An 18,962-nucleotide genomic window follows, 5' to 3' on the forward strand; every position below is an offset into this window, starting at 1 on the left:
TGGTCTGGGAAGATCCCACATGCCGCAGAGCAACTGGGCCCGTGAGCCACAATTACTGAGCCTGCGCGTCTGGAGCCTGTGCTCCGCAACAAGAGAGGCCGCGATAGTGAGAGGCCCGCGCACCGCGATGAAGAGTGGCCCCCGCTTGCCACAGCTAGAGAAAGCCCTCGCACAGAAACGAAGACCCAACACAGCCATAAATTAATTAATTAATTAATTTAAAATAAAAAAAAAAAGTAACTGGCAGTGGAGAAGAGTTTAAAAAAAAAATACTACTTTTATAAGCGCACACTTCCCTAACCAAACATCTTCAGACTTTCCATCATACGGGATAAAGTCCTAACTCTTTAGTTCAGCATTCGATGCCTGTTAAAATCTGGCTTCAACCAACCCTTCCAATCTTACAACTTCTTTAGTTAAACCTTCTGATCTTGTCAGTTTTATCAATTGACCCCTGAAAACTTTCTTCCATATTCCGGTCCTGTGTTTTATGAACATTTTTTTTCCCATCTAGAAATCCCTCCCACTTTCCTTCTCTATGTAACAAAATCCACCATGTCTCTGAAAAAAGCCTTCCTTGATACTCATAGTCCACAATGATCTTTCTCTTTTTTCAACTCCTGTAATATCATACGTTTAGCACTTTGAAAATTTACGGAAGAACTGCTTTACGTTGAATCCTCACAAGTATATGAAGTAGGTGGCATTATTACAGATGAAGAAACAAAGTCAAATAACATGCCCAAGTCACACAGCAAGTAACTGATAGAACTGCGATCTGAATCCTTGTTTAGCTAAGAATAATCCCCGGACTACACTACCTCTCTCATTTTCCTGTCTCTTCCAAAGCACAAATACAGCACAGTATTTACACACAAGCAGGTGCTCAGTAAACATGCTGGTTGAGAAGACTGCTTAAATAGCACCTGTGATTCTCCAGCACTTACGGAATTGTCAATCTCAGCAGAGCACATTAGGCATATCCCCCCACTGTCACGTTCTTTATGAGGCTTGAGTTCAAGATGGGGTATCTGCCAAAAATTCACCATGATCCATTCTAAAAATAAACTTTGGTTTAAGCAAAGCTAAAAGGCTGTTATCTGAATCAAACATTAGGTGAGTTTTGGGGATGAGGTCTACTTTACCACCTCTGGGCCCATCCTTGCTCTGTTTCCAAATGGCCAGGAAGTAAAAATAGGCTGGCTAAATTGATGGCTTATGAGGTAAAATGGACTATTTATAGTTCTAGAAGTGGAGGCTAAGGCAGCAGAACAGGATTTTCTTTGCTCTGGTAGCTAAGACCTCAGTAAAAGAAGCCTAGTAAAAGTGAATCATGAGTGGAAACTGGATCAAAAGACGGTAATAGTAAGGAGGGAAAGAGAACAGAAAGAAGGAAGTACGGGAAATATTCTGTTGAAGAGATGGTGCTGTCCTTTTCTGCAGTTGCTTTAAGCTGTCAGATCCAAGCCCGTCCCCCAGGGCTGGCACCACTAACAGCAAGTTCTATCATCTCCGCATGATTCATGGTCTCAGTCCCAAACTGCTTGTCCTGACCCATACCACAGTCCAGATCCTTCCAGCTTCTGATCTCATTACTCATTTCCCAAGGTCTCACAAACTTGACCTCACAGATTTGACATTCAGCACGGCTTCCCTGGGTATGACCCATATTGCTCCCTTATTGTATGGTTTAGGCTTGCCCTCCTGGGATGATGCCTCTAGCGCCACACCTATGCCCAGTTTTCCAGCCCTCTACCTTGGAGCTACAGCTGCATTTTCACTGGAAAATGTGGTGGGAATTAGAAAGTCTAGGTTACTTTATCGAGAAAGGAAAAAGGCCATGGCTGCACTACAAAGCCATTGCCTAGAGATACCATGCTCCTTAAGTGTCTGTATTCACAGTGTCCTCTGCTTTGGCTGCCCTTCCTGTTCTTCCCAATATTCTCTGCAAGGCAAACTCCTATTCATCCTTCAAGACCTTAAACATGTTCTTCTCTGGAAAGCCTTCCTGGATCAGACAGCTAATTGTTCCCTCCTCTGTGCTTCTTTATGTACACATCTATCATGCTGTTATCACTTTTACTGGCAATTTTATTTCTGTCTCTCCCACTACTTCTCTGAGGACAAGGACTAATTATCTTATTCATCTTTGCATCCCCAAGACATAGCAGAGTGCCTGGCAAACAGCAAGAGTTTGTTGTTGTGTGATAAAAGACATCAAGAGCAACATGAAAGTGAAATTTGCACTTCACTTGCAAAAATCAAATTGGTTCCTGGTACTTTGCATGTGTAACCACATTCTTCCTTGATTTAGAAGAAAGGACTTTAGACTCATAAAGGAAATTCTACTGATATCACTGGCACATTAGCCAGTTTTTCATCTGCACTGGTGATAGAAACATTCCCCCCCCCCCCACCGCCACACACACACACACTTCCGAGAAGCTCCCAGGGCAAGCTTAATATTAGTGGCACATGGCCCATCCTACCATTTCTATTGTAGTGAAAGCTAAATTACACTGTAAGCCTAAAGCTGCCACCAATCTTAGTGAATTGGTGGTGAGGGGGGTGGGTAATTAAAAGAACACACTTCTGTAGCAGACCTCAGAGGAGGATGAGGGAGAAAGATGAATTTAATCCTGGCCTTATAAAAAATTTGTTAGAAACTCACGCAAAACAGCCGCTTCCTCTGGACATGACAGACCCGATCCAGGTGTCCAGCAGTGACCTTTTCCCATGAGTGTCAGGTCATCACCCAGCACAGAAAACAAGGGGCCAGTGCCTTTCTTGGGCATCCCTCCTTCAGAAACCTGGCAAATCTTGGGGCCTGCCTTTCCTTTAGGGGATTGTCCGCTCCTCCCTGCACCGACAATCCCCAGGTCCCTTGGCTGGTGGCCCCCAAGCACCACTCTTGCCTTCGTCCCACCGGGGCCCCAGCTTGACTCCGGGTCAAAAGTGCCGGCGGCTGGGCTGTCAGGTCGCAGCTGGGGAGGGGGCGCCGAGGTCAGGCCCGACCCCTGGGTCTCCTCGCACTCTGCGGGATGCGCGGAGGAGACGCAGGCCGCGCAAGGCCACGGGCTGCTGAGGCTCGGGCCTCTGCGCGGGAGGGGCTCGGCGACCCGAGAAACAGCGCGAGTGCCGGTACTTCAGCAGCTACCCCGCAGCCTCCCGCAAGCACTGGCCTCGGAGCTGCCCCGCAGCCCTAGCCGCGGCTGCGTCCCGGCCCCCGGGCGCGCTGCGGCCGGTCGATCCGCCGGTCTGGGCTGTTCGGCCTCCACCGCGGATCCCGGGTCGGGCCGCCGCCGCCTGCCGGCCGGTGCCCACGGCAATGCCCCGCTCCGCGCGGCCCGGCCCGGCCGTGACAGCTGGGTGCCCAAAGGGTTAAGCCGGCAGAGCGGCGGCCCAAGTGCCCCGCGCGCTGCCAGTCCGCCGCGAGCCGGCCCCAGCGCGCACGCGCCCGCCCGTTACCTGCGGTCTCGTTCGCGCTCCTCCTCCACCTGGCCGCTCTCTCCCGGGGGCCGCCCCTCAGCCCGCCCCCTCGGCTCGGCGCCGCGCACCCTGCTGGCTACTCGGCCAAGGCCCGGGGAGGAGGGGCGTGGGGGCGATTACCATAAATATATTAGCATACCAGCGTGCATCACGTGGCGTCTCCAGCCAATGGTCACTCTGGAAAGGCGGGGATTGGGCTGAACACGCCCAGGTGCTGCTCCGGGCCTGAACCGGTGGCCACGGCAACGGCTGGGAGGGCGGGGGAGTGGGGAGGCACAGAGCATCTACCCTACCTGAGCTCCTTGTGGAGGCATCCGCACGTTTCCCACCCCGCGGAAGGAGAGGGGCTGAATTTGGCTCCTCTCAGAAGGCTTCAGATTCAGCAGACATTTATCGTGCATTTACCACGTGCCTAACACTTTTCTTCAGATTATGATTCTCGGGATAACCCTGTGATGTCAGTACTATTAACCCCACTTGATAGAAGGGAAAGAGGAGGCTCAGGGACGGTGGGTCACTCACCCAAAGTCACACAGCCACACTGAATGACAGAACTGGAGATCTGAGCCCATTTCTGACTTCAGGCCCCCGGACTCTCCTGAGTTATTTTCTCCAGCAGGGGTCTCCCAGCACCTCCTCACAATTCCAGGTGTACCAAGTAGCTGAGAAAATCCTTATAGAAATTTTGTACAGTGTTTTAGTGTTTCCTTACAATGACCTTTGAGGTTAGTAGGCAGAACAATTACGGCTAAATAGCAGATGAGGAGAAATGAGGCCCAGAGAGGTGATGGTGACCTGTCTTTGGTCAGACAGCTATTAAGAACTAGTGCTTAATTACTATGATTTACACTCAAGCTTGCTACTTTATAAACTTTTAAATTCAATCTTCTCAACATGATGGTATTGCTATGACCATTTTACACATTGAGAAACTGAGGCTTTGGGAAGTTAAGCAAATTGCCCAAGGTTACACAGCTAAGAAGTAGAAGATGAGGGTTCGAATCCAGGTTTATCTGGCTCCAAAGCTAGTCTCGTCGAGTCTCATTGTACCAGGTTCATTTAATTTAGACTTGGACTTCAGAACCCCTTCTCTAACAGAACTTTCTCTCCTCTCCTCTTAAGATGTGACCATGTTCTCTCTTAATCCTGTAAAATATCACATGACAGGTGATATGTGTTAAGGTCACAGAGGCTAAATATTAAAAGAAAATAGAGTCACCCCTGCAAGTGGGTTAAGGATACTATAATTCTCAGCTCTTCATTTTACCCCTAGGGATTTGATAGTTCGCCTAAGACTGAATTGTTTAAAAGCAGAGGCATCTGGATTTAGACTTTCCTTCTGCTCCTTCCTTTAGTTTAGCTCAGTGGTTCTCTAATTATTGGACAAAATAATAATGCCTCAAACCAAATATACTAAACTTTATAGGCATTTTAAGGGATTAACAAATGTAATTTTTGCATATATGTACATTTCACCTTACTGGGCTGACTTAAAACCCAATTTCCTTCTAAGTTGTGTTGTTGGGTGTTCAAGAGCCCAAACTTGGAGGCAGACCTAAATAGGTTAAAAACCTGACTTGGCTACTCACTAACTGTGTGAACTTGGGCAAGTTACATCTCTGTGACTCAATGTCCTCATTTGTAAAATAGGATAGGAATGGTGTGAGAATTAAATGGATTAGTATGTAAAAATTACTTAGCACAAGCCCTGGCTCAGAGGTAAAACCTCCATAATTGTTAGCTGTTATTGACACAGGAGCTTTCATAGGAACAGACAACCCATGTACAGAATTTCTCAAGGTTTCCTAGCTGGCTTTGGAATTCTGGAGCTGTCTCTCATCCCTTGTGGCATATTAAACAGCCTGTTGTGCTGGTGAAGGCTTGTTATCTCTCCAAATGACATCCTCTCTTCTTAGGATCATAAATAATTCCTTGACTCAAAGGAGCTGGTTTCTCCTGCACATCTCCTAGCACCAAATTACCGGAGTGGCTCCTTGCAGAAGGGGATCTTGACAAACAGCGGAGCCATAAGTCAGGCTTCTTGAAACACTTTTATGAGCGCCTTAATGAAGGAGATGAGTGTCATCAGGAACTCGTCCCGTCCTTCCTGGCCACAGGAAATGAGCTCTTTGTGCTCAAAGGGTTTCCAAAGCTGAGACGCAAAGAGTTTTCAGGAAGTGGGCCAGAGATGAGAAGCTGTTGACTCAGAGAATCCCAGGGCTAAACAGCACCATCCTGCCATTCACCTTATATTGTCAAATTACTCAGGGCTTATTGCAGCAATAGCACCAAAGGGTGGCATGTGGGGGCGGGTGTTAATCCTCTCCCCTTTCTCCCATCCACACACTTCAACAGCCATTCTACCACCACCCTGAAAGGGCAGTGTAGATAGTGGTTAAAAGCATTGTCTCTGGAGCCGAAGAAGCAAGTGTGAACCCTGCTTCCACTATTCTCTATCTGTGTGACCTTGGGAAATTTGCTTAACCTCTCTGTGTCTCAATTTCCACATCTGTAAAATGGGAATAATACAGTGCCCACCTTATAGGCTCTTGTGAAGATAAATGAGTTACTAACATAAGGTGCTTAGAACACCCAATAGGAAGCCCTAGAGATATATTTGTTAATTAAACAAAATAAACATATAAGCCCAATACAAACAATATACTTTCTATAGAGGCAACCATAGCCTTAAGTGAAGTGCTTTGGGCCCTCTCCCAACTATATGCTGCCCCTTACCCCCTCTGATTTGCAATAGGAAGAATAAGTGCTTGGGACCTCTAGTTTGAATGTGGACTCTGCCACATTCCCTGTTCTGTGAACTTTGCCAAGTTATTTTACATTCCCAAACCAGAGTTACATTATTTGTAAAACGAGACTAACTTCCTCCTGGAGTTGTTCTGAGCATTCAATCAGATAGTATCTGGTAAGAGGTGATGAGAGCTTGAACTGGACAGAGGTCCTGCTTGATCATAAGCACTTTACTCTTTTACTGAGCTATTTCTGGTGAACATCTTTACTCTCCAACAATGAAAAGAACTAATATGTATTGAGCACTTACTCTGGCCCTGTGCTATATATACATCATCTAACTTAATACAGTAAAATGAAGACCCAGAGGGACTAAGTAGCTTGTCCAAGATCACAATGGAAGTCAGTGGTAGAATCAGGATTCAAGCCTGGACCATCTGATTCCCAAGTCCATGCTAATTACCCACTATGCCCCAGGTCTCCCACTCCAGCTTGGCTCAGAGAACTCAGGGAATGAGTGTTCTATTTCTTTAGCATTCCTCCCCCATCCATACACACATACTCTCCACTGGTGCCCAGCAGTGCCCAGCACAGTAAGTGCTCCACATGTGTTTACTGAATGAGTGAAAGTAAATGACTTGACATCCTCTTATAGTGATGGAAGCCCCCTTTTTTCTTGGGCTGTCCCCAGTGGGGAAGAAAAGCAGCTGTCAACCCTCCTCCCCACACCCTAGCATCCTCTTCCTGCTACATAATCGTGTGGAAGGCCTTCTTCCTTCCCCCATGGGGGAGTCAGGCTGATACTGTTTTGTTTTGTTTTTCTTCAGAGATCCACAAGAGACACAATGATGACTCATCTTTAGTGAACATTTGGAGAGATGTCAGGGCCACTGGTGCCTTTTAGGGCTCTGTTAACATCCATCTGTGGGATGATTTCCAAATAATGGCCATATTAGTTTCCAAGGGCTGCTGTAACAAAACATCACAAACCAGGTGGCTTAAAACAACACAAATTTACTCTCACAATTCAGGAAGCCAGAAGTCTAAAACCGAGGTGTCAGCAGGATGTGTTCCTTCCTGTGGGCTCAGAGGGAAAATCTACTCAGTGCCTCTCTCCTAGATTCTGGCGGTTGCCAGCAATCCTTGGCTTAGGAGTGCATCACTCCAGTCTCTGCCTCCGTCATCAGACGGCATTCTCCCTGTGTGTCTGTGTCCAAATTTCCCTCTTCTTATAAGGACACCAATCCTTTCCGAGTAGGGGCCACTCTAATCCAGTATGACCTCATCTTAACTTGATTATATCTACAAAGACCCTAGGTTTTAAAAAGGTGTCTGTGTTCCGAGGTTCACTACCAGCTCCTCCAAGCTTCCATAGGCTGGTCCAGTATTTGAGGTATTTTGGAACCTTAGACAAAATCTAGAACCATCCCCTCTCTGAACTGCAATCCTGCAGCCTTTCTTTTCTTCAGCCCAGTTCATTGGCTAATCTTGGAAGCACCATCTTCTCTGAATCCCACAGCAGAACTGAGCATAAGGGAACTCCCTGTGGGCAGACACAATGTCTTGCTCAACATTTTTGCCCCCAGTGTTAACACAGAAACCATCATGGAATCGGCTGTCAATAACCATTTGTTTAATGAATGAAAAAACATTGTGCCAGTTAGTAGCAAGGGCTGTTTATTTCTTATTTTTTCTACACCTCATGCTCAGTGACAGTTGCAGATTTGGTTTGAGATACCTGAATTCCACCCTGAAAGTCACAGTACTTTTGACATGAATATTCCATTTGTCACTACATTATTAGAAGAGGTGGTAGCTTGCTCCCATTATTGATGGCTGATATGAATATTGTCCTGCCTCGAGCTGTCGTCATGTGAGCTCGCAGCCTGGAGCAGTGAGGCTGAAAACTGGGGCAGGCTAGGGTCAGAGATGGGGTCAACCCAGCAGGAGTTGTCAGATCAGAGCAGGGGTGAGAAGGAGGTCAGATGGGAGATCAAAGTCCAGGAACTAGGCAGGTACACAGTCAATCCCAGCTCTCCCAAGGATGGTGGCCTGTGGCTGGACCCACTTTGGAAAATGTCTCATAGCCACGTCCCCTGAGCTGGCCTCCTGCTCTCAGGTCCCTGGAGGGTTCTTTGTAATTGATCTGGGTTTGGGTTCCCTCCTCACAAAGGGGATACTATCAGTCAACATTATTTGGCAAGCCTTATGTCCATATGATCAGATAAACTTTAAAAGCCTGGCGGCAGCCTTATTTGTTTCAGTCACATGGCCCCAGGCTTACTGCTAATTTTTAGATTTACAGTTTTAGGTCTAATTCTGGCTGTGCATCAGAATCAGCTGTAAAACCTGTTCAAATACAGATTCCCCAGGTCCCACCCCCCAGAGATTCTGATTCTCTAAGTCTGGGTGGGCTGCTGACACCTTGAGAGGCTGTGTGGTGCTGTGGTTGAGCGCAGAGGTTCTGGAGCCTGCCTGCTTAGATTTGCAATGGTTCTGCCACTAACCCAGTGAACATGGGTGAACGTCTTCACCTTTCTGAGCTTCAGTATCTTACCTATAAAAGGGAGTAGAATAAAAGAGACTAATAATATTCAGCTACTTGATTGGATGTGAAGATTAATGATTTAATACAAGCAAAGTCTTAGAATACTAAGTGCTCAATACATATTACTTATGATTGTTATCTTTCTTTGCACCAAGCTCTAGAAGTGATTTAGAAGCACAGTCCCTTCCTCCCTCCCTTCCTTCCTTCCTTCTTTCCGTAAATAATTACCAAGGATTCCTACCTGCCAGGACCCATGCTAGACACACACAATCCTCCCCAGTTTATAGTCTAGAAGGGAATCCAGGATTGGGAAGCACTGTTCTACTCACTGACTTCAGCTCTCTGAACCCTTATTGGAGTCTGAGGCCCTGGGCTTCACCTCTGGTGTCCCCCCACCCTGGGGCACAATGACCTTCATTTCATAACCCTAAAATGGAGCAGAATGGAAGGAACACAGGAGTCTTTAAACCCAGTGTGCCGTTTTCTAGCTAAGTGACATTGGATAAATCATATGTAGAGGGTACCTTCTGTCTACTCTCTGCCCAGTATCCCCGTTCTAGCAATGGCCCCGCCCCTTCTGTGTCCACAGGGCGGGGAGAACAGCCAAACACACCTGTGATTCCGCCCCTCACCCAAGCCACCAATGATTGGTCAGGGCAGGCACCTGACCCAAACTGAGCCAATCACATCCCATCTCCAGAACCCTGGAATGGCACCGAAGCCGTGCTGCCTTGCCTGAAGCTGGCTGCTCTCATGAATGAAGGTGCTGTAAACGAAGGAGCTGTTGGCGGTGGGCATTTTTCACCACGCATACCAGGAAAAAGGGGCAGTCAGTCTGCCGTTGGAAAGAAAAGCAAAGCCAGTGCTTGGATTTCTCAGGGCACTGAAGTTCCTGATTGCACCCCTACCGCAGTCCCCAGCTTTGGATTCTGCAACACAACCTCTATCCTGAAAATTCCTCTTTATGTTGAGGTCAGATGTAGGGCATCTCTTGTTTTCACCCGGAAGGCAGGCTCTATCCCCAGCAGCTGGTCTCCCATGCTCAAGAAGTCTGTTTCCCGAGGGCTGCTCAAAAGAGAGAAGCAAGTTCAAGGGTCCTGGCCTGGATGAGACCAAAGACCTCCTAGCTCAGCTCTGGAGCCTCTGCCTCTAGTTTGAATGAGCTTTTGGGTCAGAGAACTTTAGAAGCACAGAGAGGAGGAAAGGGCCTAGGGTCCAGAACACTAGTGGGGGCCTGGCCAGACCTTTCATGGAGGGACCCTGATTTCTAACTTTCCTTAGTTAAGGAGGAAACTCCTGGAGAGCCACAGTCTCTCCTGCCACCTAGTCCTGTTCTGTTCTTTCATATTTGCTGTTCCTCAGACACTGGCACCATTTGCAAATGGAGCTGGATTCCCCCCAACACTTGGCATTGGTTATTAGGATTTGTCTGTCTCTTGGGGCTGGAGGTTGGGGTGGGGAGCAGGAAGGTGAAGGCAGCCATTTCTGTCCTAGTGTTTCCTAAGCTTCTGGTGTTCTCTTTGCCTCAGGCCTGCCTCTCCTAGCATGTCACAGAGCTAATAGATGTTACCTCTCCCGGCACCCCTTTGATCAGCTGGGTATCAGTTCCTCCACTTCACAGACAGGGGTAACATTTAGCTGGTTTGTACCAGCACAGCCTCAAATGCTTGCTAATTTAGTGAAATGTTTTTATCGATTGCTGCTCCAAGTCCTCTAGGTGCCCCTCCAGCTTCCCATCACCCCACTTTCTCCCCTGGGATCCCCCAGACGTCTGTACCATCCAGCAACTGAAAGGTTAATACCTGACACAGCAGGGACCTCTGACATACTCACTGCTCTAGAACTTTGCCTTGAACACTTGGCATGCTTTCTGTTTTTTTTCTGTTTCAAAATATATCTGTATTTTTATTTTATTTTATTTTTTAAAATTTTATTTTATTGAAGTATAGTTGATTTACAATGTTGTGTTAATTTCTTCCGTATAGCAAAGTGATTCAGTTTTTTATATATATATATATATTCTTTTTCATATTCTTTTCCATTATGGTTTATCACAGGATACTGAATATAGTTCCCTGTGCTATACAGTAGGACTTTGTTGTTTGGCATGCTTTCTTATATGTTCCTGCCCCCCACCTTACTCGTTAGATATTCTAAATACCCTCCTTGTTCATAGTGAAGTTTAGAGACATTAACTAATGTAACTCATTCTTTTACTCATTTATCCATTCATTGAACACATGTTTATTGAATGGTAGCTTTATGCCAGGCCTGGGCTCAGTGCTGAACAAAACTAACATGGAGTGTCCAGGTTAGTGCAGAGACAGATGAAAAATTAGGAGGGAAGTGGATAAGCATATAATAAAAGCCTGACTAGTGCTGTAGAAAGAAAGATTAGGGTGCTGTGGGAGAGAATCACGCAGAGACCCACTTTTAGCTGGGAGGCCTCTGAAGGATTTCAGGCATTAACCAAAAGAGGGAACTGTTCAGGAACAGAAGGCACAGTGTGAATGAAGAATGTGGCATTAGGTGAACTTGACTTCAGGTCAAGGTCACTCAGCTGAGAAGGGACAGGGCTGGGTTCTGGGTTCTGTCAGACTTTGAAGCCTATGTTCTTTCTTGTCTCCTGGATTGTCTTGCCCTTGTTCATTCAGCCACGTTTCCTAGGTCCTTAGGTGTGAACCTTGGGTCTCCCGTAAACCACTGATGTCTATCGCACAAAATGATGCCCTTGTCATACAGGGCACAGCCTCAGCCAGGGACCTCTGGTCCCCCAGTAAGTGTATCTTTCACCAAACTGGGTCATCTCATCACAAGAGGTACAGAAGGAGTATCAGAGATGTAGACATGGATAGTGGTGATGGTGGTACAGCATTAGGAATGTACTTAATGCCATTGCACGGTACACTTAAAAATGGTTAAGATGATACATTTTATGTTATGTGTATTTTACCCCAATAAGAATATTTTTAAAAAAAGGAATATTAGAAAAACGGCATAAGGGGAGCCTCCTACAGGCTAAACTCAGTGGTAGGGGTGGGGAAAGGCTTTCACTCAGCTGCACACGGTGTCTGCCTCCGGTGCCTCTGAAGGCAGCTCTGTGCCTGATTCCCATCCAGCTCCTCTACCCCTGGGCACAGCTGAGTAACCCAAGTGTGGGCACCTGGCCCCAGGGCAGGCAATCTAGAGTAAGGAAGGGGCAAGAACACGTGAGCTGCCCTCATGAATTTGAACCAAGGAGGACTTCTTATAGAGCTGAAGGTGAGGAAGTTGCTGAGGAGTGAGAGGAAAAGGCAGCAGAGACACCAAGAAACCGTGACCCGACTGTGGCAGAGTCTGCTGATTGCCTCCCAGTATCCATTACTCCCAGTGCTGGCAAATGTTTAATAACGGGCTCTCCTGGCAGATTGGGATGGCGGTGGGGGGGGGGGGGTATACAGATTTGTAGTGTTTGCCAGTTTCTGTGGTGTCAGTACTCCCACTAAGGCGGTTTCAAATCATGTCAATGAATACGGAATTGGGGGAAAATTACATGCAGCTGGCTCTCATGAGCCTCTGTGAGCCAGCTCCAGAATACCGCCGAACTATCCCCTTCTTCCCTTTACTAATAGGAAGCCCCATTTGCATTTCATCAGAGCATAAGGCCACGTGGTTAGAAACTACTTTCGCAGCCTCCTTATACTGGCTATGGCCAGGTAAGTAAGATCTGATCAACAGACTGTGAGCAGTACATCCTATAAATGAATACAGATCATCCTTGCTCTCTCTTTCCTCCTTCCTGCAGGCTGGAATGTGGTCATGGGGCAGATGAGGATAACACAATAGCAGGAGCAGTGAGTTGGAAGGAACCTGGACCTCTGGGCAAGTTCATGGAGCAGAACTGCCTAACAACCCTGGGTCAGCCACTTACCTCTGCACTGTTTTATGAGAGAGGTCAGTGTCAATGTATATCTGATTTAAGACTTGTATTTTGGAGTCTCTTTATTATGGCAGCTTACCCTGATCACTAATTAATACTTAGCCCTAGGACTACCTGGGATTTGATTCATTTTGCGGTTATCTTTACCACATCCTCCCTTTTAAGATGTCCCCAGTGACACTATTTACAATAGCCAAGACATGGGAACAACCTAAATGTCCATCAACAGATGGATGGATAAAGAAGATATGAGATATATGTATATATATATATATATATATATATATATATATATATATATATATATATAATGGAATATAATGGAGTACTACTCAGCCATAAAAAGAATAAAATAATGCCATTTGCAGCAACATGGATGGACCTAGAGATTATCATACTAAATGAAGTTAGTCAGACAGAGAAAGATAAATATCATATGATATCGCTAATATGTGGAATCTAAAAAAAAGTGATACAAATGAACTTATTTACAATACAGAAACAGACTCACAGACACAGAAAACAAACTTATGGTTACCAAAGGGGAAGGGAGGGATAAATTAGGAATTTGGGAGTAACATAGACACATTACTATATATAAAATAGATAAACAACACGGGCCTACTGCATAGCACAAGGAACTATACTCAACATTTTGTAGTAACCTATTTGGGAAAAGAATCTGAAAAAGAATACACACACACACACACACACACACAAACACACTCATATATCTATATCTGAATCTCTGTGCTGTATACCTGAAACTAACAGAACATTGTAAATCAGTTATACTTTAATAAAAAATAAATTAGTTAATTAAAAAAAGATGTCCCAATGAGTCTGTCTATATTGTAAGCAGAAGATTATTAGTTGGCATTGGCTGGGCTATGCAGCAGAAACCACCCCATAATCTCAGTGGCTGACAAGAGCAAAGGTTGATTTCTTATGTTACATGACAGCTGCAGAGCAGTTGAGGTTCTGTTCTATGTGTCTTCACATTCTGTGTCTCAGACTGAAGGAGCAGCTCCTATAGTAGTCTAGAGACAGAAGGAAAAAATGCTACAGTTGAACCTTGCAATGGCTCTTAAAGCTTCTGCTGGGATGTGGCATACATCACTTCTACTCATGTTCCATTGGCCAAAGGAAGCCAATGGCCCGGGCTGACACCAAGGGGACGGTGAGGTATACTCCCCCCACCCCCCTCCCAGAGAGGCATTGCAAGTCTCATTGCAATGGGCAGACACGGATAATCCTCTTACTGAGAATCCAGCAAATAACTGGGAATAGTAATACAACTTATCACAAGAGCCTAAAGTGAAAAACATGCGTTTATGTCAGGGCAGGTGCTGTCATTGCTCCCATTTTGCAGATGAGAAAACCGAGGCTTAGAGAGGATAGGGGCCACACAGTCATATAGTCTTACACTTGCTCTTAGAACTAGAAATTTCTGAGAAGCTCATCTCAGTTTTTCTTCTATGGGTCACATTGTTGTTAATAAAACCTGGTAGATAGTCTAGCATATCCTCTGCCTTCTATAGTCTATTTTGAGAAGCCAAGCTTAGGAGTCTGTGAAGAGCTCTCTCAAGCTCAGCATGTAGAAAGAGAAGAAAAGGCTGCGGATTATATAGTTAGGAGATTTGGGGGCTAGTCCAGGGCTCTGCTACTAAATCACTGTTCAACTCCAGAAAGTTATTTAATCTCTCTGGGTCTCAGTCATCTGTACACAGAAGAGCTCGGAGTGTGCAATTAATAAGGTTAATCTAACTCTCAGATGCTAATATCTAATTCCACTATTCCCAGTAGATCTTCAGTGGTCCCTCTTAAGAAGCCCTGATCTTTATTTAGAAACTACCTTGGAAGATTCTCATCTATTTCATTCATTTATTCATCCATCCATCCATTCATTCACTCATTCATTCATCAAAGGTTTAGGGCATATCCTCTGTGCCAGGCTCTGCTCTATGCTGTGGAGGTGCAAAGATGAATCAGATCTAGTCTTTTGTCTCTGAGAGTTCACAGTCTATTAGAGGAGACAGATGGAGATACAGATAAGGGTAAAACCTGCATCAAGTGGTCCTTATTACAAAACAGGGTGGTCAGAGGTGTAAAGGAGGTGTACAAAGCCGCTGCACCCGGCCAGGGAGGAAGGGGCTTCCTCAGCCTAGGTGTGGTGCCCACATGGGCGGAGAAGAGCAGCAGAGAGGTGAACGTGATGCATTCAGATGGGGGCCTGTGGGACATGTGGGAAGGGGCGTCCAGCAGGCCATTGGATAGCTGAGTCTGAGGCTGGAGGAGCTGTAGGGTCAGGATGAGGCTGGGCGAGGGTCATTCATAAGTAGCTGGTCACTGAAGCCATATGAGAACGTGATTTTCCTTTTGTACACAGTCCCTGAACTCCCGGTGGCCTGACCTCACAGGGTGGCCGCACACACCAACATTTCCTGGGGAGGGTCCTGCAGGGGTTTGACCTAAGCTGGGTGCAACTGTACAAGTCGGTCCTGATAGCAACAAACGTGCAGCGCCAGTTCCGTTTTATGGCCTTGTCTGATGCCGGAACACGTAGAGGGGGCACCAGGTCATCCTCGGTGCAGCAGGGACATAAATCAGGCAGCACCCTGCTTCCTGAGGCCCCAGCCTAAAGACGGGGCCTGCCGATCTCTAACTGGGATCAATTACAGGCCATTCCTCTGCCTGCCCGAGCTCACGTCCACAGACTCGTGCAGGCCTGGCCAAGGAGGCCCTGCGGGACACAGCTCTTAGGTTGTGTCCGTGATAAGACACAGAGCTCTGACCTGGACAGGGCCCAGGACAGAGAGCTATTTGCCTAAGTGATGAGAACATCTCAGTGATGAGAACAGAACAACAATCTCCAGCTTCAGTGCACGCCATGCACTATGCCAGGCATTTTGTATGCATTCTGTCATTTTAACCTCGCAATAACCTTCTGAGGTAGGTTCTGTTGCTGACCTTATTTTACAGATGAGGAAACTGAGGCTCAGTGATTGAATGACTTGATCAGTAAGATTGAAGGCTTGGCTTCCACTTAGGAGGTGGTGGAGCCCCAACTTTAAACCCAAGTCTGTCTGCCTCCAGATTATGAGTTCTAAAGAAAAGCAGAGACAGCAGGCCTAGGCAGCCTGTCCTTTGAAGTCAAATAGAGTTGGATTCAAATTTTGGCTCTGCCGTGTCTTAACTGTGTGATATGAAGCAAGTGACTAAACTTCCGTAGCCTGGGTTTCCTCATCTGTAAAACAGGGAAATAGAACCTACCTTGTGACATTGTTAATGGAGATTGAGAATTACGTATGTAAAGTATCTACAAAAGTGTTATAAGCGGTAGAGTTGTTCTCATCGTCATCCTCATCCTCATCCTTGCCTTTTACCTTTGCTCACCACATTCAGGTAGACGGAAGAGTGTGCGCAGAGGCCTGCAGGCATGAGACAAGCAGCACACTTAGAGACCTGAAAGTGGTCTGATATGGCTGAAAGTGAAGGGAGGAGTGAAGGAACTGATAATGGAGGTTCAAAATGTAGATAGAGGCTGGATCATGCAAGGTTGCCTTTGAAACCGTAATAAGAATTTAGGGCTTTATTCTGAGGTCAATTAGGAGCCACTGAAGAATTATAGGCAGGTAGAGGAGTGACACAGCTGATTTTGTTTCTCAGAGAGATGCTTTAGGCTGTCTTTAGGGAGATACTTTGTTCTCCCTAGTACCCCAGTGCCTACAACAGTGCCTAGGACATAGTAGGTATTCAGATATATTTGTTGAATAGAGAGCAGACTTGTGGTTGCCAAGGGGAAAGTGGGGTCAGGGAGGGATGGATTGGGAGTTTGGGATTAGCAAATGCAAACTATTATATACATGTATAAGTGAATCACTTTGCTGTATACCAGAAACTAACACAAGGTTGTAAATCAACTATACTTCAAAGAAATAAATTTAAAAAATTTATTGAATAAGTTTACTCAAAGTTACTATTTTATCCAGGCCTGCTTGAATATGAGAAAGAGGTGTGCACTCTTGCTAGCCCTGGGAAAGACGATGTATTTTAGGGATAGTTGTAGATGCTGTCTATGGAAAGCTAAGAGCAGAGACTGGAATGGGAAGATAATCCTGGATCCAGGTGGCTGTGTGTCCTCAGCAGACAGGAAGAAGAGGTCCTCACCGGTGCGATCTGCCTGCACCTCACATACCTGCTTCTTTCCTACCTGCTGGCGCCTCTCATTCTGAGTTTTGGCACATGGTCCATTGTAGCCTCACTGCCTCCCTCTACACTGTGAACTTTACATCTTAGATCCTTTTAATAAGTGGCTCGTGATTTGTTTCTTAGTTCAAATGTTAAGACAGAGAATCTGATTGGTCTAAGCTCATCTTTTCATGCAGCATGAGTCCGAATGAGGGAAGTGTGAATACCTGAATAAAATCAGGATTCTGTGAGATAAAAAGAAGGGAAGGGAGATAGTTGCTGGAAAGGCAGTCAGTAATGACCCCCACATTACACAATGATTTAACCACAAGTCGTGATAAGTGCTTTGAAGCAGAAGGACAGGGTACCATAAGAGAGACTTAAATTAGATTGGGGGTGAGGTAGGTTTTAGGAGGTCCGTGGATTGCCTGCTCTTGAGTCAATGCTATATTACTTCGAGTACAGGCTAAGCTGCTATAACAAAAACTTCCAAAATACAACAGCTTAAATGAGATGTGAGTTTATTTTTACTTACATGAAAAGCCCAGATCTGAGTAGTCCATGGTTGGTAGGACCAGATCTGTCCCAAGGAGTCATCTGGGACCGAGGTTGGTGGGTGGATGCTACTATCTTTAAAATGAGGCTCCCATTTCTGGGTCCACAGCGCCAAGGGTAAGACCAAGAAGTTGTTGCATCACTTCTGCTCACATCCTGGTGACAAGAACTCATAATGCGACCCCTAGCTGTGGGGTGAGGGGGCTGCTGGGGAATGGAGAGTCCAGCGGGGCAGCCTTGCTCTCTGTCACAACTCTGGGGGGTGTTAAAAAAAAAAGAAAGAAGAAAAGGAGCTCACTGGGGCAACTCAGAGCCTCTGCTTCGGGTACCCTTCCCTTGAGGGAGGAAATGGAGGCCTCAAATGGTACTAAATAGTTAAATGCAGTAGGGATGGCCAGTAAGATGAGGACAGAAGATACACACTGGATTTGGCATTTGAGAACTTTGTATGGTCCCAGAAGGGCAGGGTTGAGGATGAGCAGTGAGGTTATGGAGTTAGAAGTATAAGACAACTCTTTTGAATAACTTGGAGGAGAAGGAAAGAAAAGAGAGGCAGAAACATATCCGGCCCCCCGTATCCCCTAGTTCTGCATCCGCAGATACAGAGGAACAACTGAATCACACCATTTTACATAAAGAACTTGAACATCCCCGCAGTTTGCTATCTGCGGGTTGGGGGAGGGTCCTGAAACCAATCCCCTTTGGATATCAAGGGATGACTGTAGCCAAATCTAAAACAAAGAACTGTTTGTTTGTTTGTTTGTTTTTAAGTTGGGAGAACTTTGATAATATTTACAAGCAGAAAATATTTTAAATAGTAGAGGAGAATTTGAAGATGTGGGAAAGAGGAGTTAGCACCCTGTATTAGGCAAGAGGCAGCTCTCAGAGCAGACCGGAGGGGCTGGGACCGAGAGCAAAGATGCAGAGATGAGCCTTGAGCAGAAAGAGAAACATTTCTTCTGAGATGAGCAGAAGGCGGTGAGGATGAATGGTGAAGTGGTTATACTGGGGGATATGGGGCGGGGGTAGCGTCCCACAGCTCCTGCCCCCCTGGCTCCATTTTCTCAGTAAACCAAGGGGAAGGTGTTCCTGGGGCAGAGGAGGTGTTGGAAACAAAACAACAGTCTCTCTAATGGGCCACCTCAGGACTCCAGGAGTCCTGCTGTGATTTCCCCTCTAAGGGAGCAGAGCACCATGGAGGGGATCAGTGTCTCTCTCCTTTTACGAGTGAAAAGGCAAGGCTCAGTGTGAGAGGCCCAGGCATTGACCAGCAGTCCAGCAGATCATTAAGGGGTGGTCAGAGGCAGGCCCTGCCATGCGAGCATCTGCCCAAGTGATGTCCAGGGCAGAGCAGAGGAGGCAGCCCGAGTGGCGGCCTTGACCGATGCAGAAGCATGCCTGAGACAATGCTGGGACTCTCAGTGATGCCAAGGGCAAAGTAATCTTGTGCTGATTCTGAGCCTGGCAGTCGTCCAGGTTAGGGATGGCACAGTACTGAGCTAGCAAAACGTG

At 46.3% G+C, this 18,962-nt stretch overlaps 1 protein-coding gene and 1 pseudogene across 4 annotated transcripts in view; one reads left to right on the forward strand and one right to left on the reverse strand.

Annotated features, from left to right (window-relative positions):
* PHC2 (polyhomeotic homolog 2) overlaps positions 1-3,574 on the reverse strand; it is a 103,042-nt gene extending 99,468 nt beyond the window's left edge. Inside the window, exon 1 of one of the 4 annotated variants that reach the window (XM_057540820.1) lies at positions 3,469-3,574. The gene's annotated coding sequence lies outside the window, so the exon portion shown is untranslated. Of the gene's footprint in view, positions 1-2,671; positions 3,352-3,468 lie in introns of those variants that run through there. The other 3 variants (XM_057540816.1, XM_057540825.1, XM_057540830.1) reach the window with 3 other exon arrangements.
* The window catches only part of LOC103005096 (toll-like receptor 12), a 44,819-nt pseudogene continuing 27,190 nt past the window's right edge, over positions 1,334-18,962 (forward strand).

Source organism: Balaenoptera acutorostrata, chromosome 1 (genome assembly GCF_949987535.1).
Source record: "Balaenoptera acutorostrata chromosome 1, mBalAcu1.1, whole genome shotgun sequence".
Classification (NCBI taxonomy): Eukaryota; Metazoa; Chordata; class Mammalia; order Artiodactyla; family Balaenopteridae; genus Balaenoptera; species Balaenoptera acutorostrata.